We start from the raw sequence: 18,389 nt of genomic DNA, 5'->3' as shown, positions 1-18,389 counted from the left end.
TCTGCATCTGCCATCTTTTGATACTATTAAACTATCAAAATCACTGCAGTTCAGAGAGACAGATTTTTAGGCTGATAGACCATCTAATCTGCTTTGCCCTTAGCAAGAAACTTTTTCTCTTTGATATCCTGGTGTCTCAGGAATTGGTCATTTGAGCACATTTTGTCAGAGAACCCATGGTTTTTGATTGGTTTCAAGCTCAGGGAAGAGGAGGAGATAGGAAAGCTGGGCAGCTACCAGAGTATGTAGTGCCTTTTAAGCCATGGTAAGAAGTTCTGGATTTTCTTTTAAGTAAATGGGGATCTGTTGGAGTTGTAGTGCTTGAATTATGGTAAAGTTTTAATTTTCTTTTTCCTCAAAGAGAAAAATAGATTTATTTGCTTGTGGAAAAAAAGCTTTTTTTAAAATTTTGAAACTATAATCCTCATTGCCCTCAATATAATTTTTTTTAATTAGAGAAGTTACAGAATTACAGAAAAAATTTTGCAAAAAACATGGAATTCCCATAAACAACCCTATTATTAAAACCTTGAATTAGTGAGGTATGTTTGTTACAATTCATGAAAGAAGATTTTTATAATTGGACTGTTAATCATTGCCCATCATTTACAATAGAGGTTCACTGTGCTGTACAGTCCTATATGGGATTTTTGCGTGTGTTTTTTAAAATGTTATTCTACTAACATAAATACAACATAAACTCTTCCCTTGTAACATTCAAATTTATAATTCAGTTCTGTTAATTACATTCACAATTGTGCTACCATCGCTGTAATTGATTACCAAAATTTTTACACCCACACAAATAGAAACTCTACAATTTAAGCATTTACTCCCCATTCCCTATCCCCAGCCTGTCCGCTGGTAACCTATACTCTAGAATCTGAGTCTACAAGTTTGCTTATTCTAATTATTTCATATCATGAGATCATGCAATATTTGTTCTTTTGTGTCTGGCTTATTTCACTCACATGAAGTCGTCAGGGTTCACCTATGCTGTTATACATTTCAGAACTCCATTCATTTCTATGGCTGAATACAATGGTATTGTATGGGTATACCATCCATTTTGTTTATCTGTTCATCAGTTGAGGGACACTTGGGTTGTTTCTATCTTTTAGCAATTGTGAATAATGCCGCTATGAACATCAGTGTGCAAATATCTGTCTGAGTCCCTGCTTTCAATTCTTTTGATGTACCAAGAAGTGAGATTACTTTCTGAGAACTGCCAAAATGTCTTCCACAGGGTCTACACCATTTCACATTCCTACCAACAATGAATGAGTGTCCTATTTTTCCATTTCCTCTCCAACACTTGTAATTTTCCAATTTTTAAATAGTAGCCATTCTAGTGGGTAGGAAATGGTATAGCCTTGTGGTTTTGATTTGCATTTCCAAAATAGCTAATGATGTTGAGTATCTTTTCACGTGATTTTGACCATTTGTGGCTCTTCTTTTGCTGATTTTTAAACTGGACTGTCTGTCTTTTATTATTGAGTAGTAGAATTTCTTTATATACAAGCATACCTTGTTCTATTGTGCTTTGCTTTATTGTGCTTCACACACATTGCATTTTATACAAATTGAAGGTTTATGGCAACTCTGTGTCAAGCAAGTATATTGGCTCCATTTTTCTAGCAGCATGTGCTCACTTCATGTCTCTTTGACACATTTTGATGATTCTCATAATATTTCAAACTTTCTCATTATTATTATATCTGGGTTGGTGATCTGTGATCATTGATCTTTGTTGTTACTATTTTAATTGTTTTGGGGTGCTATAAACTGCTCCCATATAAGACGGTGAACTTAATCGATAATTGTTGTGTGTTCTTATTGCCTCACTGACCTGCCATTCCCATTTCTCTCCCTATCCTCAGGCCTCAGTATTCCCTGAGACATAACAGTATTAAAATTTGGCCAGTTGATAACCCTATAATGACCTCTAAGTGTTCAAGTAAAAGGAAGAGTCACAAGTCTCTCACTTTAAATCAAAAGCTAGAAATGATTAAGCTTACTGAGAAAGGCATGTCAAAAGCTGAAATAGGCTGAGAGCTAGGCCTCTTGTGCCAAACAGTTAGCCAAGTTGTGAATGCAAAGGAAAGTATCTTGAAGGAAATTATAAGTGCTACACCAGTGAACACACAAAAGAAAAGAGAGAAAAATACCCTTATTGCTGATATGAAGAAAGTTTTAGTGGATAGAAGATCAAACCAGCCACAACATTCCCTCAAGCCAAAGGCTAATCCAGAGCAAGGCCCTACCTCTCTTCAATTCTTTGAAGGCTGAGACAGGTAAAGAAGCTGCAGAAGTAAAGGTTGAAGCTGGCAGAGGTTGGTTCATGAGGTTTAAGGAAAGAAACCATCTCCATAACATAGAAGTGCAAGGTGAAGCAGCAAGTGCTGATGTAGAAGCTGCAGCGAGTTATCCAGAAGATCTAGCCACCCTAATTGATGAAGGTGTCTGCACTAAACAAATTTTCAATGTAGACATAACAGTCTTCTGTTGGAAGAAGATACCATTTAGGACTTTCATAGCTAGAAAGGAGTAGTCAATGCCTGTCTTCAAAGCTTCAGAGGATAGGCTGACTCTCTTGTTAGGGGCTAATGTAGCTGGTGACTTTAAGTTGAAGTCAATGCTCAGTTACCCTCCCAAAAATTCTAGGGTTCTTAAAAATCATACTAAATATACCCTGCCTGTTCTCTGTAAGTGGAACAACAAATCCTAGATGACAGTACATCTGTTTACAACATGGTTGACTGAATTTTTTTAAGCCCACTGTTGAGACCTGCAGCTCAAAAAAAAATTAATTTCAATATATTACTGCTCATTGACAATTTACCTGGTCACCCAAGAGCTTTGATGGTGATGTGCAACAAGATGAATGTTGTTTTCATGTCTGCTAACACAACATCCATTTTGCAGCCCATAAACCAAGGAGTCATTTTGATTTTCAAGTCTTATTATTTACAAAATACATTTTGTAAAGCTATAGCTGTCATAGATAGTGATTCCTTTGATGGATCTGTGCAAAGTAAATTGAAAACTTGGGAAGAATTCACCATTTTAGAAGCTCTTAAGAACTTGGGCAATTCATAGGAGGAGGTCAAAATATCAACATTCACAGGAATTTGGAAGAAGTCAATTCCAACCCTCATGGATGATTTTGAGGAGTTCAAGACTTCAGTGGAGGAAGTAACTGCAGATGTTATGGAACTAGTAAGAGAACTAGAATTAGAAGTGGAGACTGAATATGTGACCAAAACACTGCAATCTCGTGATAAAACGTGAATGGATGAAGAGTTGTTTCTTATGGGTGAGCAAAGAAAGTGGTTTCTTGAGATGGAATGTACTTGTGGTGAAGATGGTATGAACATGATTGAAATGACAACAAAGGATTTAGAATATTCTATAAATTTAGTCAATAAAGCAGAGGCAGGATTGGTGAAGATTGACTCTAATTTTGAAAGAAGTCCTAGTGTGGATAAACTGCTGTCAAAACAGTATTGCATAGTATAGAGAAATCTTTCATGAAAGGAAGAGTTGATTGATGTGGCCAACTTCACTGTTGTGTTATTTTAAGAAATTGCTACAGCCACCTCAGCCTTCATTAATCACCACCCTGATGAGTCAGCAGCCATCAACCACTACCAGCAAAAAGATTATGACTCCCTGAAGGCTTAGATGATGGTTAGCATTTTTCAACAAGTTTTTTTTTCTTCCAGCCATTCCAACACCCCAGCTTTCAAATATATATTTGTATATAATTATATAAAGTTTCAGTATTCATAGACCTTTGTTCAATCTTATCTTGTTTGTTGCTACTCTTTCCTCTCACTTAATTTCTTTCTCCTTCTTTGGGGAAGTTCAGTGAACACCCTAACCTGTTTATATTAAAAGGGGGTGTCAACAGTATGGGGAAGGGCACTGCATCTGACAGTTGATCTTAAAGAGGCTGTTGCCTCTGGGTTTTAGGACTTGTCTGGTATAGGAACACTCTAGTGGATTTAAGTTTAATATCTCTCCTTTTGTGTCTGGCTTATTTCACTCGGCATTATGTCTTCAAGGTTCACGCATGTTGTCATATGTTTGACGACCTTGTTTCTTCTTACTGCTGTGTAGTATTCCATTGTGTGTATATACCACATTTTGTTTATCCACTCATTTGTTGAAAGACATTTGGATTGTTTCCATCTCTTGGCAGTTGTGAACAATGCCGCTATGAACATTGGTGTGCAAATATCTGTTTGTGTCACTGCTTTCAGATCTTCTGGGTACATACTGAGAAGTGTAATTGCTGTATCATAGGGTAACTCAATATCTAGCTTTCTGAGGAACCACCAAACTGTCCTCCAGAGTGGCTGTATCATTGTACAGTCCCACCAGCAGTGAATAAGAGTTCCAATTTCTCTACATCCTCTTCAACATTTGTAGTTTTCTGTTTGTTTAATGGCAGCCATTCTAATTGATGTGAGATGATATCACATTGTGGTCTTGATTTGCATCTCCCTAATAGCTAGTGAAGATGAACATTTTTTCAGCCTTGCATACCTGGAATAAACCCCAATTGGTCCTGGTGTATAATTCTTTTAATGTGCTGCTGGATTTGATTTGTGAGTATTTTGTTGAGGATTTTTGCTTCTATATTCATTAAAGAGATTGGTCTGTAATTTTCTTTTTCTGTAGTGTATTTGTCTGATTTTGGTATTAGGGTGATGTTGGCGTCATAGAATGAGTTGGGTAGCTTTCCCTCCTCTTCAATTTTTTTGAAGAGTTTGAGCAGGATTGGTATTAATTCTTTCTTGAATGCTTGGTAGAATCCACATGAGAAGCCATCTGGTCCTGGGCTTTCCTTTTTGGGGAACTTTTTGATGACTGACTCAATCTCTTTGCTTGTGATTGGTTTGTTGAGGTCTTCTATTTCTTTCTTCTCAGGTCAATGTTGGTTGTTTATGCCTTTCTAGGACGTTGTCCAGTTTATTAGCATATAGTTGCTCATAGTATCTTCTCATTATCTCCTCTATTTCTGCAGGGTCAGTAGTTATGTTTCCTTTCCCATTTTTGATTGTATTTATTTGCATCTGCTCTTCTTTTTTTTTTGTTAGCCTAGCTAGGGGTCCATCAATTTTGTTGATTTTCTTGAAGAACAAGCTTCTGGTTTTGTTGATTCTCTCTATTGTTTTCCTGTTCTCAGTTTCATTTATTTCTGCTCTGATCTGTTATTTCTTTCCTTCTGTTTGCTTTGGGGTTAGTTTGCTGTTCTTTTTCTAGTTCCTCCAGGTGGACAGTTACTTCCTCAATTTTTGCTCTCTCTTCTCTTTTAAAATAGGCATTTAGGGCAATAAACTTCCCTCTCAGCACCACCTTTGCTGCATTCCATAAGTTTTGATATGTTGTGTTTTCATTGTCATTTGCCTCTAGGTATTTACTAATTTCTCTTGTAATTTCTTCCTTTACCTACTGGTTTTCTAAGAGTGTATTGTTTAGTTTCCATATATTTGTGAATTTTACAATCTTCTGCTTGTTATTTATTTGTAACTTTATTCTGTTATGATCCAAGATAGTGTTCTTTATAATATCAATTTTTTTTAATTTGTTGAGACTTGCTTTGTGACCCAGCATGTGGTCTATCCTAGAGAATATTCCATGAGTACTTGAGAAAAATGTATATCCTGCTGTTGTGGGATGTAGTGTTCTATAAATGTCTGTCAAGTCTAGTTCATTTATCATACAATTCAATATCTCTGTTTCTTTATTGATCCTCTTTCTCCTGTCTTTTCCTATCAGCCTGTAGTGGTCCCTTTAGTATTTCTTGTAGCACCTGTCTCTTATTCACAAGCTCTCTCAGTGTCTGTTTGTCTGAAAATATTTTAATCTCTCCCTTATTTTTGAAGAACAGTTTTGCCAGATATAGAATTCTTTGTTGGCAGTTCTTCTCTTTCAATATCTTAAATATATCATATCACTGTCTTCTCACCTCCATGGTTTCTGTGGAGAAATCTGTACATAGTCTTATCGAGCCTCCCTTGTATGTGATGGATTGCTTTTCTCTTCCTGCTTTCAGAATTCTCTCTTTGTCTTTGACATTGGACAATCTGATCAGTAAGTGTCTTGGAGTAGGTCTGTTGGGGTCTGTTCTGTTTGGGATGTACTGTACTTTTCTGTCTTTCATACGAGTTGGGAAATTTTCAGTGATTATTTCTTCTATTATTCTTTCTTCCCCTTTTCCCCTCTCTTCTCTCTCAGGGACACCCATAACACGTATATTTGTGTGTTTTGTGTTGTCACTCAGCTCCCTAAGACCCTGATCATATTTTTCTCTTCTTTTCAGGGTCTGTTCTTTTGTATGTGTGAATTCAGATGTCTGGTCTTCCAATTCACTGATCCTTTCTTCTGCCTGTTCAAATCTACTGTTGTATCCCCCTCCATTGTCTTTTTTATCTCCTTCATTATGCCCTTCATTCCCATAAGTTCTGCCATTTGTTTTTTTCAAGTTTATGAATTCTTCCTCATGGTCATCCAATGTCCTTCTTATATCCTTCATCTCTTTTGCTCTGTCTTCCCTCAGTTCATTGATTTGATTTTTGAATTGATTTAGATTTCTTTGAACATCTCCAATTACTTCTTCCTTCAATTCATTGAACTCATTTAGCAACAATTGCTTCAACTCCTGTATGTCAGTTGAACTAGTAGTTTGTTCCTTTGGCTGGTCCATATTTTCTTGTTTCCTAGTATGGCTCATTATCTTAAGCTGTCTAGGCATCTGACTTTCTTGATTATTTTATTCTGGAGCTTGTTTTCACTCTTTTACCTAGGGCTTTCATGTTGGTTGGCTTTGTTCTCTAACCTTTGGTATTCAGTTCAGCTTATTCTAGACCGTTAACTTAGATTCTGTTTAGTTGATCAGTTTTTCACCTCTTGTTCTTCTGTTTCTTGCCCTGCCTCTATGTAGCCTTTTTGTGTGATGGTCTCCTCAGATATGGTCAACCCCAGTCAGGTTTTCCCAGTCCAGAGAGGTCCAGGTCTCAGGAGGATGGTATGGAGTTTCCTTGAGAATGAGACCCTCCTGTGAGGCCTTTAGACTCTGCTTCTCCTATGCTGTCCAGCAGGTGATGCTTGCCAGCCCGTAGTTCCCCCACCAGTGTAAGGAGGCATGGAGCCTTTAATTCTCCCGGTGATCCTGACCCTGTCGGGGGCATGGCTGACTGAAGCTGGTTTCTTAATTCCAGCCTCTTGGGTCTGAGTTCCCAAAAGGAGGGGTACCACTGGAGCTGGGCCACACCCCCCTTTTCTTGGGAAGTTATGGGGTTTAGCAAATTTTCTCCACCACTAGACTTATTGCTTTGTCTCTCAGAGCTGTCTTAGCTTTGCTCTTGCCTGGGCCCAAATTGCAAGTCTTTGAGGCTTTCTGTAATGGGCTTCTTAGAATAATTATTTTTTAAAAAAGATAAAAAATAAAATAAAAAATAAAAAAAAAGAAGGGCCCAGTATGGACTGTTTAGTCCTTGCAGATCTAATGGGCTATTGAAATGCTGAAAGACAAGGAGTTGAAGGCAATTAAGGAACAATCAAGAAAGCAGAGAAACCAGCTTTTCAGACAAGGGGTCTCACTCCCTGGATTTGCATATGTGGCTGATTCTGTTTGAGCCCTGCCCTTCTCCATATTATGTTCACCCAAACTCCAAAAATCTCTGTATGTATGTATGTATGTATGTATGTATGTATGTATGTATTTTTGCTGTTTTTGCTAGCCCTATCTCCTCTCCATCGGGCTGACTGCTCCCAGATTCTCCAGTGTCTGGTCTCAGTTTATCTGTGGTTGGAGTTTTTGTTCTCCCTCCTGGTTCCCAGCACTGACGGCACCCTCCTCCCTCAGGATTGTGCCTGGCAGGGAGGGACGCAGGGCCCCTCGCAACAAGAATGTACAGATTTTGCTCATCTCAGCTTTTCTATGTGTTTTGTTGTATAAAGTATGTCCAAACTCAAATTCCTCTGCAGTGTGCAGTCCACACAGTTCCTGGCTTTCTACCAGCTGCCCCTCACCACTCCACTATCCTGCCCCTACTCCTCTCCCTCATTTTTGAAGGACAGTTTTGCCAGATATAGAATTCTTGGTTGACAGTTTTTCTCTTTCAGTATCTTAAATATATCATACAATTGCCACCTTTCCTCCATGGTTTCTACTGAGAAATCCACACATAGTCTTACTGAGTGTCCTTTGTATGTGATGGATCACTTTTCTGCTGTTGTTTTCAGAATTCTCTAAGTCTTTGACATTTGATAAGTGACTTGGAGTCCATCTATTTGGAACTGTTCTGTTTGGGGTACACTGCGCTTCTTGGATTTGTAATCATGTTTTTCATAAGAGAAGGGACATTTTCAGTGATTATTTCCTTCATTATTGTTTCTGCGCCTTTTCCCTTCTCTTTCTGGGACACCCATGATATGTATATTTATGCACTTCATGTCATCATTCAGTTCCCTGAGACCCTGCTCATAGTTTTCCATTCTTTTCCCTATCTGTTCTTTTGTGTGTAGGAGTTCAGATGTCTTGTCCTCCAGTTCATGAGTCCTTTCTTCTGCTTCTTCAGGTCTGCTGTTGTATGTCTCCATTGTGTTTTTCATCTCTTGTATAGTGCCTTTCATTCCTATAAGTACTGCCAATTGTTTTTTCAAACTTTTCGAGTTCTTCCTTACGTTTGCCCAGTGACTTCTTCGTATTCTTCATCTCTTTTGCCAAATCTTCCCTCAACTCATTGATTTGATTTTTGAATTGATTTAGATTTGTTTGATTAATAATTAGTTGTTTCAACCCCTGTATCTCATTTGAAGTGTAAGGTTGTTCCTTTTACTGGGCCATATCTTCATTTTCTCTAGTGTGAATGATAATTTTTTGTTGTCTAGGCATCTGGTTTCCTTGATTACCCCAATCAGATTTTCCCAGACTAGACAGGTCCAGGTCTCAGGAGAATGCTCTATTCAGTATCAGGTTTCCCTGCAGTGAGATCCAGAAGATTGCTGACATTCCTATGGGTCCTCTAGACTCTGTGCTTTTCCTTTCCTGCCCAGCAGGTGGTGCTTGTCAGCCCACAGCTCCCCACCAGCATAAAGAGATGTGGTGTATTTAATTCTCAGTGGACCCTCTCCTGGCCAGGGACCGAGGGTGTCAGAAGTCAAGCTTAAGCTGTTTCTGTATTTCGCCCCCCCTGGCCCTGGGGTCTGAGTTCTCTGAGGGGGTGCCACCACATGAGCTCAACCCTGCCCTCCTCTTTCCTTAGGGAAGATAAGCCATTTAGGGAATTGTCTCCCACACTTGAATTTTTCCTTTGACTCTGTGACTATCTTTCCTCCACCCTTGCCTGGGTCAGTGCTGACAATTGAAAATGCCTGAGGCTTTCTCTAATGAGCTAATTAGAATGAGAGGAAAAAAAAAGTGGGATAAAAAGCAAGAAGTCCCCTTTTCAGTGCCAGTCCACAGCCCTCTAGTTCACCAGGCAAGAACCAGAATTTGTACCCAGTTCTTGTGCCCCTTTTCTTGGGGCACAGCCCCTTTCCAGCATTCTGTCTCTGCAGACTCCGAAAGCCTCTGTTTTTATTCACTTATGTATTTTTTTTTCCATCAGCCCTGCATCCTCTCTGCCAGGATAAACCTCTGGGTTCCTTTCTTGCTTTCTCTGGGGTTATCTGTGCTCATATCCTGTATTCAATAGTCCAAATTTGTTAATTAAAACTGCAGTTAGAGCCTTTTTGAACTACATTCCCTTGTTCTCAGCAGGGACTACTGCTTTTTCTCACAGCAGGATTTTGCAACTCAGCCTGCCATGCCAGTGTGGGGGGGGTACCTCCCCCACAGTTTGGGGAGCTTAACTTACAGTTCTATGCTGCAGTCTCAGCCATCCCACCCATTTCTGACTAGTGTACTATGTTGTCCGGTCATAGATGTCCCCCTATCTATTTTCCAGACTATTTTCTAGTTGTTCTTGGCTATTTACTAGTTGCTGTAGCAGACTAACTAAATTCCACACCTCTCTATGCTGCCATCTTGCCCCTCCTCTCAGTACCATGCTGTTTTGATCATCATAGCATTCTAATTAGTTTTAAAGTCAGGGAGTGTGCGTCCTCCAATTTTCTTCTTCTTTTTCAATATGGTTTTGCATATTCTGGGCCCCTTATCCTTGCAAACAAATTTGATGATAGGCTTTTCCATTTCTGCAAAGTAGGCTGTTGGTATTTTGATTGGGATTGCATTGAATATGTAAATCATTCTGGGTAAAATTGACATCTTAACAATATTTAATCTTCCAGTCCATGAGCATGGAATGCCCTTCCATTTATTAAGGTCTTCTTTGATTTCTTTTAGCAATGTTTTGTAGTTTTCTGTTTTTAAGTCCTTTAGTCCTTGGTTAAATTTATTCCTAGGTATTTTATTATTTTAATTGCTATTGAAAATGGAATTTTTTTCTTGATTTCCTCCTTGGATTGCTGATTACTAGTGTATAGAAACACTACTGATTTTTGCATGTTGGTCTTGTATCCTCCCACTTTGCCAAAGTCATTTATTAGCTCTAGGAGCATTGTTTTAAAATTTTGGGGACTTTTTCTATATAGAATCATGTCTGCAAGTAGTGAGTTTTACTTGTTCCTCTCCTGTTTGGATGCTGTGATGGCTAGGTTCATGTGTCAACTTGGCCAGGCGACGGTGCCTTATTTCAAGGACACTTGTGACTGGTTAATAAACCAGAAGGCTAGTTTATTAAATCATCAGTCAATCAATTGCATCTGTGGCTGATTACATCAATGAAGGGTTTCCCTTCAGCAGTGAGAGAATTCAGTCAGCTGGATTTATTCCAATCAGTTGAAGACTTTTTTTTAAATTAAATTCAGTTTTATTGAAATATATTCACATAACATACAATCATCCATGGTTTACAATCAGCTGTTCACAGTACCATCATATAGGTATGCATTCATCACCCCAATCTATTTTTGAATATTTTCCTTACATCAGAATGAATAAGAATAAAAAATAAAAGTAAAAAAGAACACCCAAATCATCCCCCCTTCCCACCCTATTTTTCATTTAGTTTTTTTCCCCATTCTATCCTTCCATACAGTAGATAAAGGGAGTACGATCCACAAGGTTTTCACTATCACACTGTCATCCCTTGTGATGTACATCATTATACAGTCATCTTCAAGAGTCCAGACTACTGGGTTGGAATTTGATAGTATCAGGTATTTACTTCTAGCTATTCCAATACGTTGAAACCTAAGAGGTGTTATCTATATAGTGTATAAGAGTATCCACCAGAGTGACCTCTTGACTCCATTTGAAATCTTTCAGCCATTGAAACTTTATTTCATTTCATTTTGCATCCCGCTTTTGGTCAAGAAGATATTCTCAATCCCATGATGCTGGGTCCAGATTCATCCTTGGGAGTCATATCCTGCATTGCCAGGGAGATTTACACCCCTGGGAGTTGGGTCCATGTAGAGGGGAGGGCAGTGAGTTCACGCCGAGGTAGCTAAGTTAGAGAGAGAGAGAGAAGGCCACATCTGAGCAACAAAGAGGTACTCAGGGGGGAGACTCTTAGGCACAATTATATGCAAGTTTAGCTTCTCCTTAGCGGTAACTAGCTTCATACAGGCAAGTCCCATGATAGAGGGCTCAGCACATCAAACCACCAGTGCTAATGTTTGTGACATCAGCATCAGTCCAGGTGAGGAAGTCCAACACTTCTGCACTTTCCCCCAGCTCCTCAGGAGGGCCCTGTAAATATATTTTTATTCTCTGCCCAAATTACTTTGGGATGTGTCACTATTTCACTCTAACCTATACTAATCTACCATATCTCAGTTCGTATTCAAAGTTACACTGTTTAGAAAATATAGATCCTGCACCAAATAGAAGTCTCTTCCCTTGGTCTCACATGGAAGTTGAAGTTTTAAAACACAGTTAGATTCAACTTTTACCCTTAGTTGAAGACTTTTAAGGGACAAGAGAGAACTTTCATAACTTTCATTTCTTCTTCAGCCAGCCAGCATCTCCTGGGGAGCTCATGAAAGACCTTCATTGGAGATTCCAGCTTGCTGCCTGCCCTATGGAATTTCAACTACTGCATCCTGCCCTATGGAATTTGGACTTGTGTATCCCCACAGTTGCGTGAGACACTTTTATAAAATGTAATATTTACAGATATCTCCTGTTGCTTCTGTTTCCCTAAAGAACCCTGACTAATACAGCTTGGTACCAGGAGTTGTCCTTAAGAAACAGAATATTAAAATGGGCTTTTACAATTGGCTGTCTACTCTGATTAGATTCAAAGGCACTAATGACTCCATTTCCAGTAAGCAAGATGGCACTGGCAGTCCATGGCATGAGTTGGCAATGGAGATAAGCAAAATATCACCATTTGATTCTCTTAATCATACTCTTGTATGAGGCAAGGCTTTGGATGACAGTGTTTTTGACACCTTGCCAGAGTTAACTAGTGTTCCCTCTTCTTCAATTTTTTAGAAGAGTTTTGTCAGGAATACTATTAATTCCTGGAATGCTTGGTAAAATTCACATGTGAAGCCTTCTGATTCTGGGCTTTTCCCTGTTGGCAGGTGTTCTCGTTTGCTAATGCTTCGGGAATGCAAAACACCAGAAATGGATTGGCTTTTATAAAAGGGGGCTTATTTGGTTACACAGTTATAGTCTCAAGGCCATAAAGTGTCTAAGGTAATGTGTCAATTGGGTACCTTCACTGGAGGATGGCCAATGGCATCTGGAAAACCTCTGTTAGCTGGGAAGGCACAAGGCTGGTGTCTGCTTGCTCCTGGGTTGTTTCAAAATGGCATTCTCCAAAATGTCTGCATCAGCTTCCAACGTCTTCAAAATATCTGTCTCAGCTACAGCTAGCTGTGAGCTCCTTCTGTCTGAGCATATATTGTGCTCCAGTAAACTAAACAAGGCCCATGCTGAATGGGTGGGGCCACACCTCCATGGAAATTATCCAGAGTTATCATCTACAATTGGGTGGGTCACATCTCCATGGACACTGAACCAATAGGTTTCAACCCAATCCACACTAATACATCTGCCCCCACAAGAATGCATTAAAGAATATGGCTTTTTTGGGGAGGACATAATATATACAGACCAGCAGATTCCATCCCCTGGACACCAGAAAAACATATTCTTTCCAAATACAAAATACATTCATCCCATCAAAATATCACAAAAACTTAAATCATTTCAGTAACAATAGGCAAGTACAAGATCCCATCAAAATCAGTTACAAACATGGTCTGTACAAAAGAAAATTACCCTCTGGCTCTATACCTGTGAAACAGAGCAAGTTATCTGCTTCCAATATACAAAGGAGGGGCATTCATAGGATAGACATTCCCATTGCCATAAGGAGAAACTGAAAGGAAACCAGGGTTTAAGAGACCAAAACAATTCCTAAAACCCAAAGGGCAAAATCCATTAGATTTCTTTTTTTTTTTATTTTGAAATAAATTCAAAGTTATAGGAACAGTTGCAAAAACAATACTAACCCCATACACAGAATTCCTTCATACCCTGACGCCCCTCCCCTGATGGCTCAATCCACCAACTTTAACATGCTGTCACATTGCTTTTTTTTTCCCTCCCTCCCTCCCTCCCTATCATCCGTCATCTATTGCTCTGTCTTCTGAACATATGAGAGCTAGCTGCACACATCCTTGAACATACAGTATAATTCACTTATACACTTCCCATGAACAAGAACATTCTTTTATGCAATCCCATTAAGCACAGCTAAGAAGTACAAGAGATTCAACAATGATACAAAGCTTACATTCTATATTTCCTTTTCCTTATGTCTCAACTGTGTTCCTTTGGGTCTCCTGTCCTCCATCCTCCAATCCCATCCAGGCTCATCCTTGGCATTCAATTGTCATCTATTTAGACTGTGTTTTTTTTTTTTTTTTGTCAGTTGTGGAAACATATATACAGCCTAAATCTTCCCATTCCACCCTCTCCCTAGCATTCCATTAGTGGGATTAATCACATTTAGAATGTTATAATGCTCTTTCTCACCATCCGTTACTAGAAATTTCCCTTCACCTCAAACAGCAACCCTACACTCATTTCTTAACTCCCCATTGCCCCTTCCCCCATTTCTCTTAACCCATACTCTACTTTTCATCTCTATGGTTATATTCTCTGATAATTCCTTTGTGTTTACTGTGGGGCTTAAAATTAACCTCTTAAATCCATAACAATCTTGTTTTTCTTTGATACCACCTTCACTTCAATAGGACACATAAACTATGTTCCTATACTCCACCATTATATAGTTGTCTAAAATTACATATTTTACATTGAGTTCAAAACCACTGATTTGTCATTAGAGTTTGTGTATTTTATATCATGTAAGAAGTAAATAGTGGAGTTACAGTTCAAAAATTATTGACTTCTATTTGTATTCCATTGTGGTTGGAGAATGTGCTTTGAATATATTCAATTTTTTTTTTTAAAATTTCTTGGGCTTGTTTTATGTCCCAGCTTATAGTCCTTTCTGGAGAAAGATCCATGACCACTAAAGAAAAATGAGTGTACTGGTGATTTGGGATGTAAGGTTCTATATATGTCTGTTAAAATTCTCTATATCTCTTTTTCCTTTCTTTGTTTCTCTGTCGGTAGGGCTCCCTTTAGTATCTGAAGTAGGGCAGGTCTTTTATTGGCAAACTCTCTCAGCATTTGTTTGTCTGTGAAAAATTTAAGCTCTCCCTTGAAATTGAAGGAGAGTGTTGCTGGATAAAGTATTCTTGGTTGGAAATTTTTCTCTCTCAGAATTTTAAATATGTCATGCCACTGCCTTCTCGCCTCCATGGTGGCCACTGAGTAGTCACAATTTAGTCTTATGTTGTTTCCTTTGTATGTGGTGAATTGCTTTTCTCTTACTGCTTTCAGAACTTGCTCCTTCTCTTCAGTATTTGACAGTGTGATCAGAATATGTCTCGGAGTGGGTTTATTTGGATTTATTCTATTTGGAGTTTGCTGGGCATTTATGCTTTGTGTATTTATATTGTGTAGAAGGTTGGGGAAGTTTTCCCCAACAATTTCTTTGAATACTCTTTCTAGACCTTTATCCTTCTCTTCCCCTTCTGGGACACCAATGAGTCTTAAGTTTGGACGTTGTATTTTATCTGTTGTATCCCTGAGATCCATTTAGATTTTTTCGATTTTTTTCTCCATTCTTTCTTTTGTTCTTTCATTTTCTGTTCTGTGGACTTCTAGGGCACTGAGTCATTGTTCAGCTTCCTCTAATCTTGTATTGTGAATATCCAGAGTCTTTTTAATTTGGCCAACAGTTTCTTTTATTTCTGTAAGATCTTCTATTTTTTTATTTACTCTTGCATTGTCTTCTTTATGCTCTTCTAGGGTCTTCTTTATGTCACTTATATCCTGGGCCATGGTCTTCTTGATGTCCTTTAAATCCTTTGCCATGTTTTCGTTCCTCGATTCTAGTACTTTGATTAATTGCGCCAGGTACTTTGTCTCTTCTGATATCTTGATTTGTGTGTTTGGAGTTGAATTCTCCATATCGTCTGGTTTTATCATATGCATTAAGATTTTCTGTTGTTTTTGGCCTCTTGGCATTTGCTTTGCTTGATAGGGTTCTTTCAAGTTGTAAAAAAAAATACCAATCTAATTTTTCAGAAACACAGTTTGGTGGCGTACACTTTCTCTAACTAACCAGCAGATGGCATCTGTGAGTCTCTTATACCCCTGAAGTCAGTTCTCCACCTTGTCCCCGCGGTGTGTGGGGAAATGATTCTTGTGGGGTTCAGTTGGAGAACTCAGTTTGGGTGTGTTGCTGTAGCCATCCGCCTTGAATGTGGGGCATGTGTCCGGGTGGCCAGGGAGGAAGGGCAGCTTTAAAATTCAAATCCCCCAGGTTCCTGAAGATTCAAGGCTGCCGCAAGAGTCTAAGCCTTCATTTCATTTCAGCCCCAGACCCTCTCTCTCGCTGTCCCACAAACCACCGGACTTGGCGTAGTGTCCCTGGGTTCTCCGAGCAGGTCCCCCTGCCCAGCTGCGATCCTCCAGGACCTCTGCTGAGGGAATGCTGTGCTACGTCACCAGTGCGCACCGTCCCTCAAGGGAAGCCCTGGGCCGCCGGGCCGTGCAGGGGCACTCTCAGCCTGATGCAAAGATGGCCGAACGGGGCATCTCAACCCCCCTTCCTCGCACAGTTCCTCCTTCCCAGCTCTGGGACAACTGGTGGGGCTCTGGGGTGTGGGCACGGTCCTGGGCAGGAGTTTATCCAGCCTTCTGGGGAGCCAGCTGCTAGCCACAGGGTTTCTTTCTGCTTCCGGCTCTCCTCTCCTTTCCCCCGGCCCTGAGGGTATCTACAGCGGCCTATCTTCCAGGCCAGACACCGAGAGGCCGTCCCAGCCCCCTCTTGCTGTGTTTTACTGCATGGTTCCCACTATTGCAACTGCAGCTGCTCCTGGGTTTTTCCCTTTTTTTTTTAAAGAGCCAGTCGGTCTCCAAACGCCAAATCCTGGCTTCCCCAGACCGCTGTGCAGCTGTGAGTCTTCCAGCCAGCTTACTCACTTGTTTTAGAATGCAGACTCCCGGTTTCACCAAGTATATGGCCCCTGTGGAACTAGCAGACCTTGTCCAGCTGGTGCATTGCTGTAACCGGTATTCTGGGTCACTTTCTGGTTTTTATCTAGTGTTTTTCATGGAGGTGTTTTTTTGGCCTGTCTCACCTAGCCGCCATCTTAGTTTCTTCCTCCATTAGATTTCAAAGTCTGAGAGTCATTCTCAGAATGATATTGCATCCTTGGGGCTTGAGAGAGCAGGAGTCCAACTCTTTCCAAAGGCTTTCTTGGCAGCCCTTTTCTCTCCAAACACTGGGGTGAGTGCTCCAACATATCCACACATTGGGGAGACCACCTTTTCAGCCCTTCCCTTCTCAAACATTGAGGCAGCACCCAGATTCTCTTCCATCTCTGGGCACATGCTCAACCCCTTCAGAACAGTGGGGTGGTGGCCAGGCTCTCCCCAATCCCCTGGGAATGTGCTCCACACTCTTTGAGGCCTGAGGTGGCAGAACTCTTCCTGAGCATCAAAGTGGAAGGCCCACCCTCAACCTACTGGGCAAACTCACCCTTTCCATGCATGTGGGCCACTCTGCTCTCCCAGCCTGAGACCTCTTGACTCCAGACCTCAACCGCCATGGCTCTGTCTTTGAAGAAATTTTTCCTTCAATTTGTTCCTTGTCTGTCTCCTCCAGTCCACACTGGCAGTGACTCTGTCTATAAAGATCTTACAAAAATTCTGTTGGCTTTGCATGAAGCACACAGGGGTCAAAGCCATCAGACAATAGGACTTTCCACAGATCCTTTCTGGATAACTCCATCTCCAATCCTGGCTTGTACTGAAATGGCAGCTGGGTTCCATGGTTGGTTAAATCCTCACATGTGACTGTAGCTTCTGGGGTTCTACCCTCTGGAAGCCCAGAGTTTTTCAGGCCATCAATTTCTGGTTTCTTTGAAACCAAGAATTCATTTCTCAGCTTATCTCTGTCCTCTCACATTTTACTATAAGCTACAAGGAGAAGCCATGCTATCTCTACAACTTTTAGTTTTGAAATCTTATCAGCCAAGTATGCCAGCTTGTTGCCTTCAAATTCTTCCTTCCATCTGACACCAGGACTCAATTTTGCCAAATTCTCTGCCACTTTAAAACAAGGATCACCTTTCTTCCAGTTCACAACAACGCATTCATCATTTCTGCTCAAGTCCTCTTTAGAAGTATCTTTAGAGTCCATATTTCCACAGTCTCTTCAAAGCAGTTTAGGCCTTTTCTATCAAGCTCGTCACAATTCTTCCAGAATCTTTCCCTTATCCATTTAAAAAGCTGTTCCAACATATTTGGTATTTGCAAACTCGGCAGCACCAGCACCCTACTTCTCTGGTACCAAAATCTGTTCTAGTTTGCTAATCTACAGGAGTACAAAACACCAGAAATGGATTGGCTTTTATAAAAGGGGGCTTATTTGGTAATACAGTTACAGTCTTAAGGCCATAAAGTGTCCAAGGTAATGCATCAACAGTTGGGTACCTTCACTGGAGGATGGTCAATGGCATCCAGAAAACCTCTGTTAGCTGGGAAAGCATGTGGCTGGTGTCTGCTTGCTCTTGGGTTGTGTTTCAAAATGGCGTTCTCCAAAATGTCTGCATCAGCTTCCACCAGCCATCTTCAAAATGTCTGTCTCAGCCACAGCTAGCTGTGAGCTCCTTCTGTCTGAGCATATATTGTGCTCCAGTAAACTAAACAAGGCCCATGCTGAATGGGTGTGGCCACACCTCCATGGAAATTATCCAATTAGAGTTATTAC

The sequence above is a fragment of the Choloepus didactylus genome, chromosome 1, assembly GCF_015220235.1.
Source record: "Choloepus didactylus isolate mChoDid1 chromosome 1, mChoDid1.pri, whole genome shotgun sequence".
Lineage (NCBI taxonomy): Eukaryota > Metazoa > Chordata > Mammalia > Pilosa > Megalonychidae > Choloepus > Choloepus didactylus.
The sequence above is the reverse complement of the archived record's forward strand: the minus strand, read 5'-3'. Positions refer to the sequence as shown.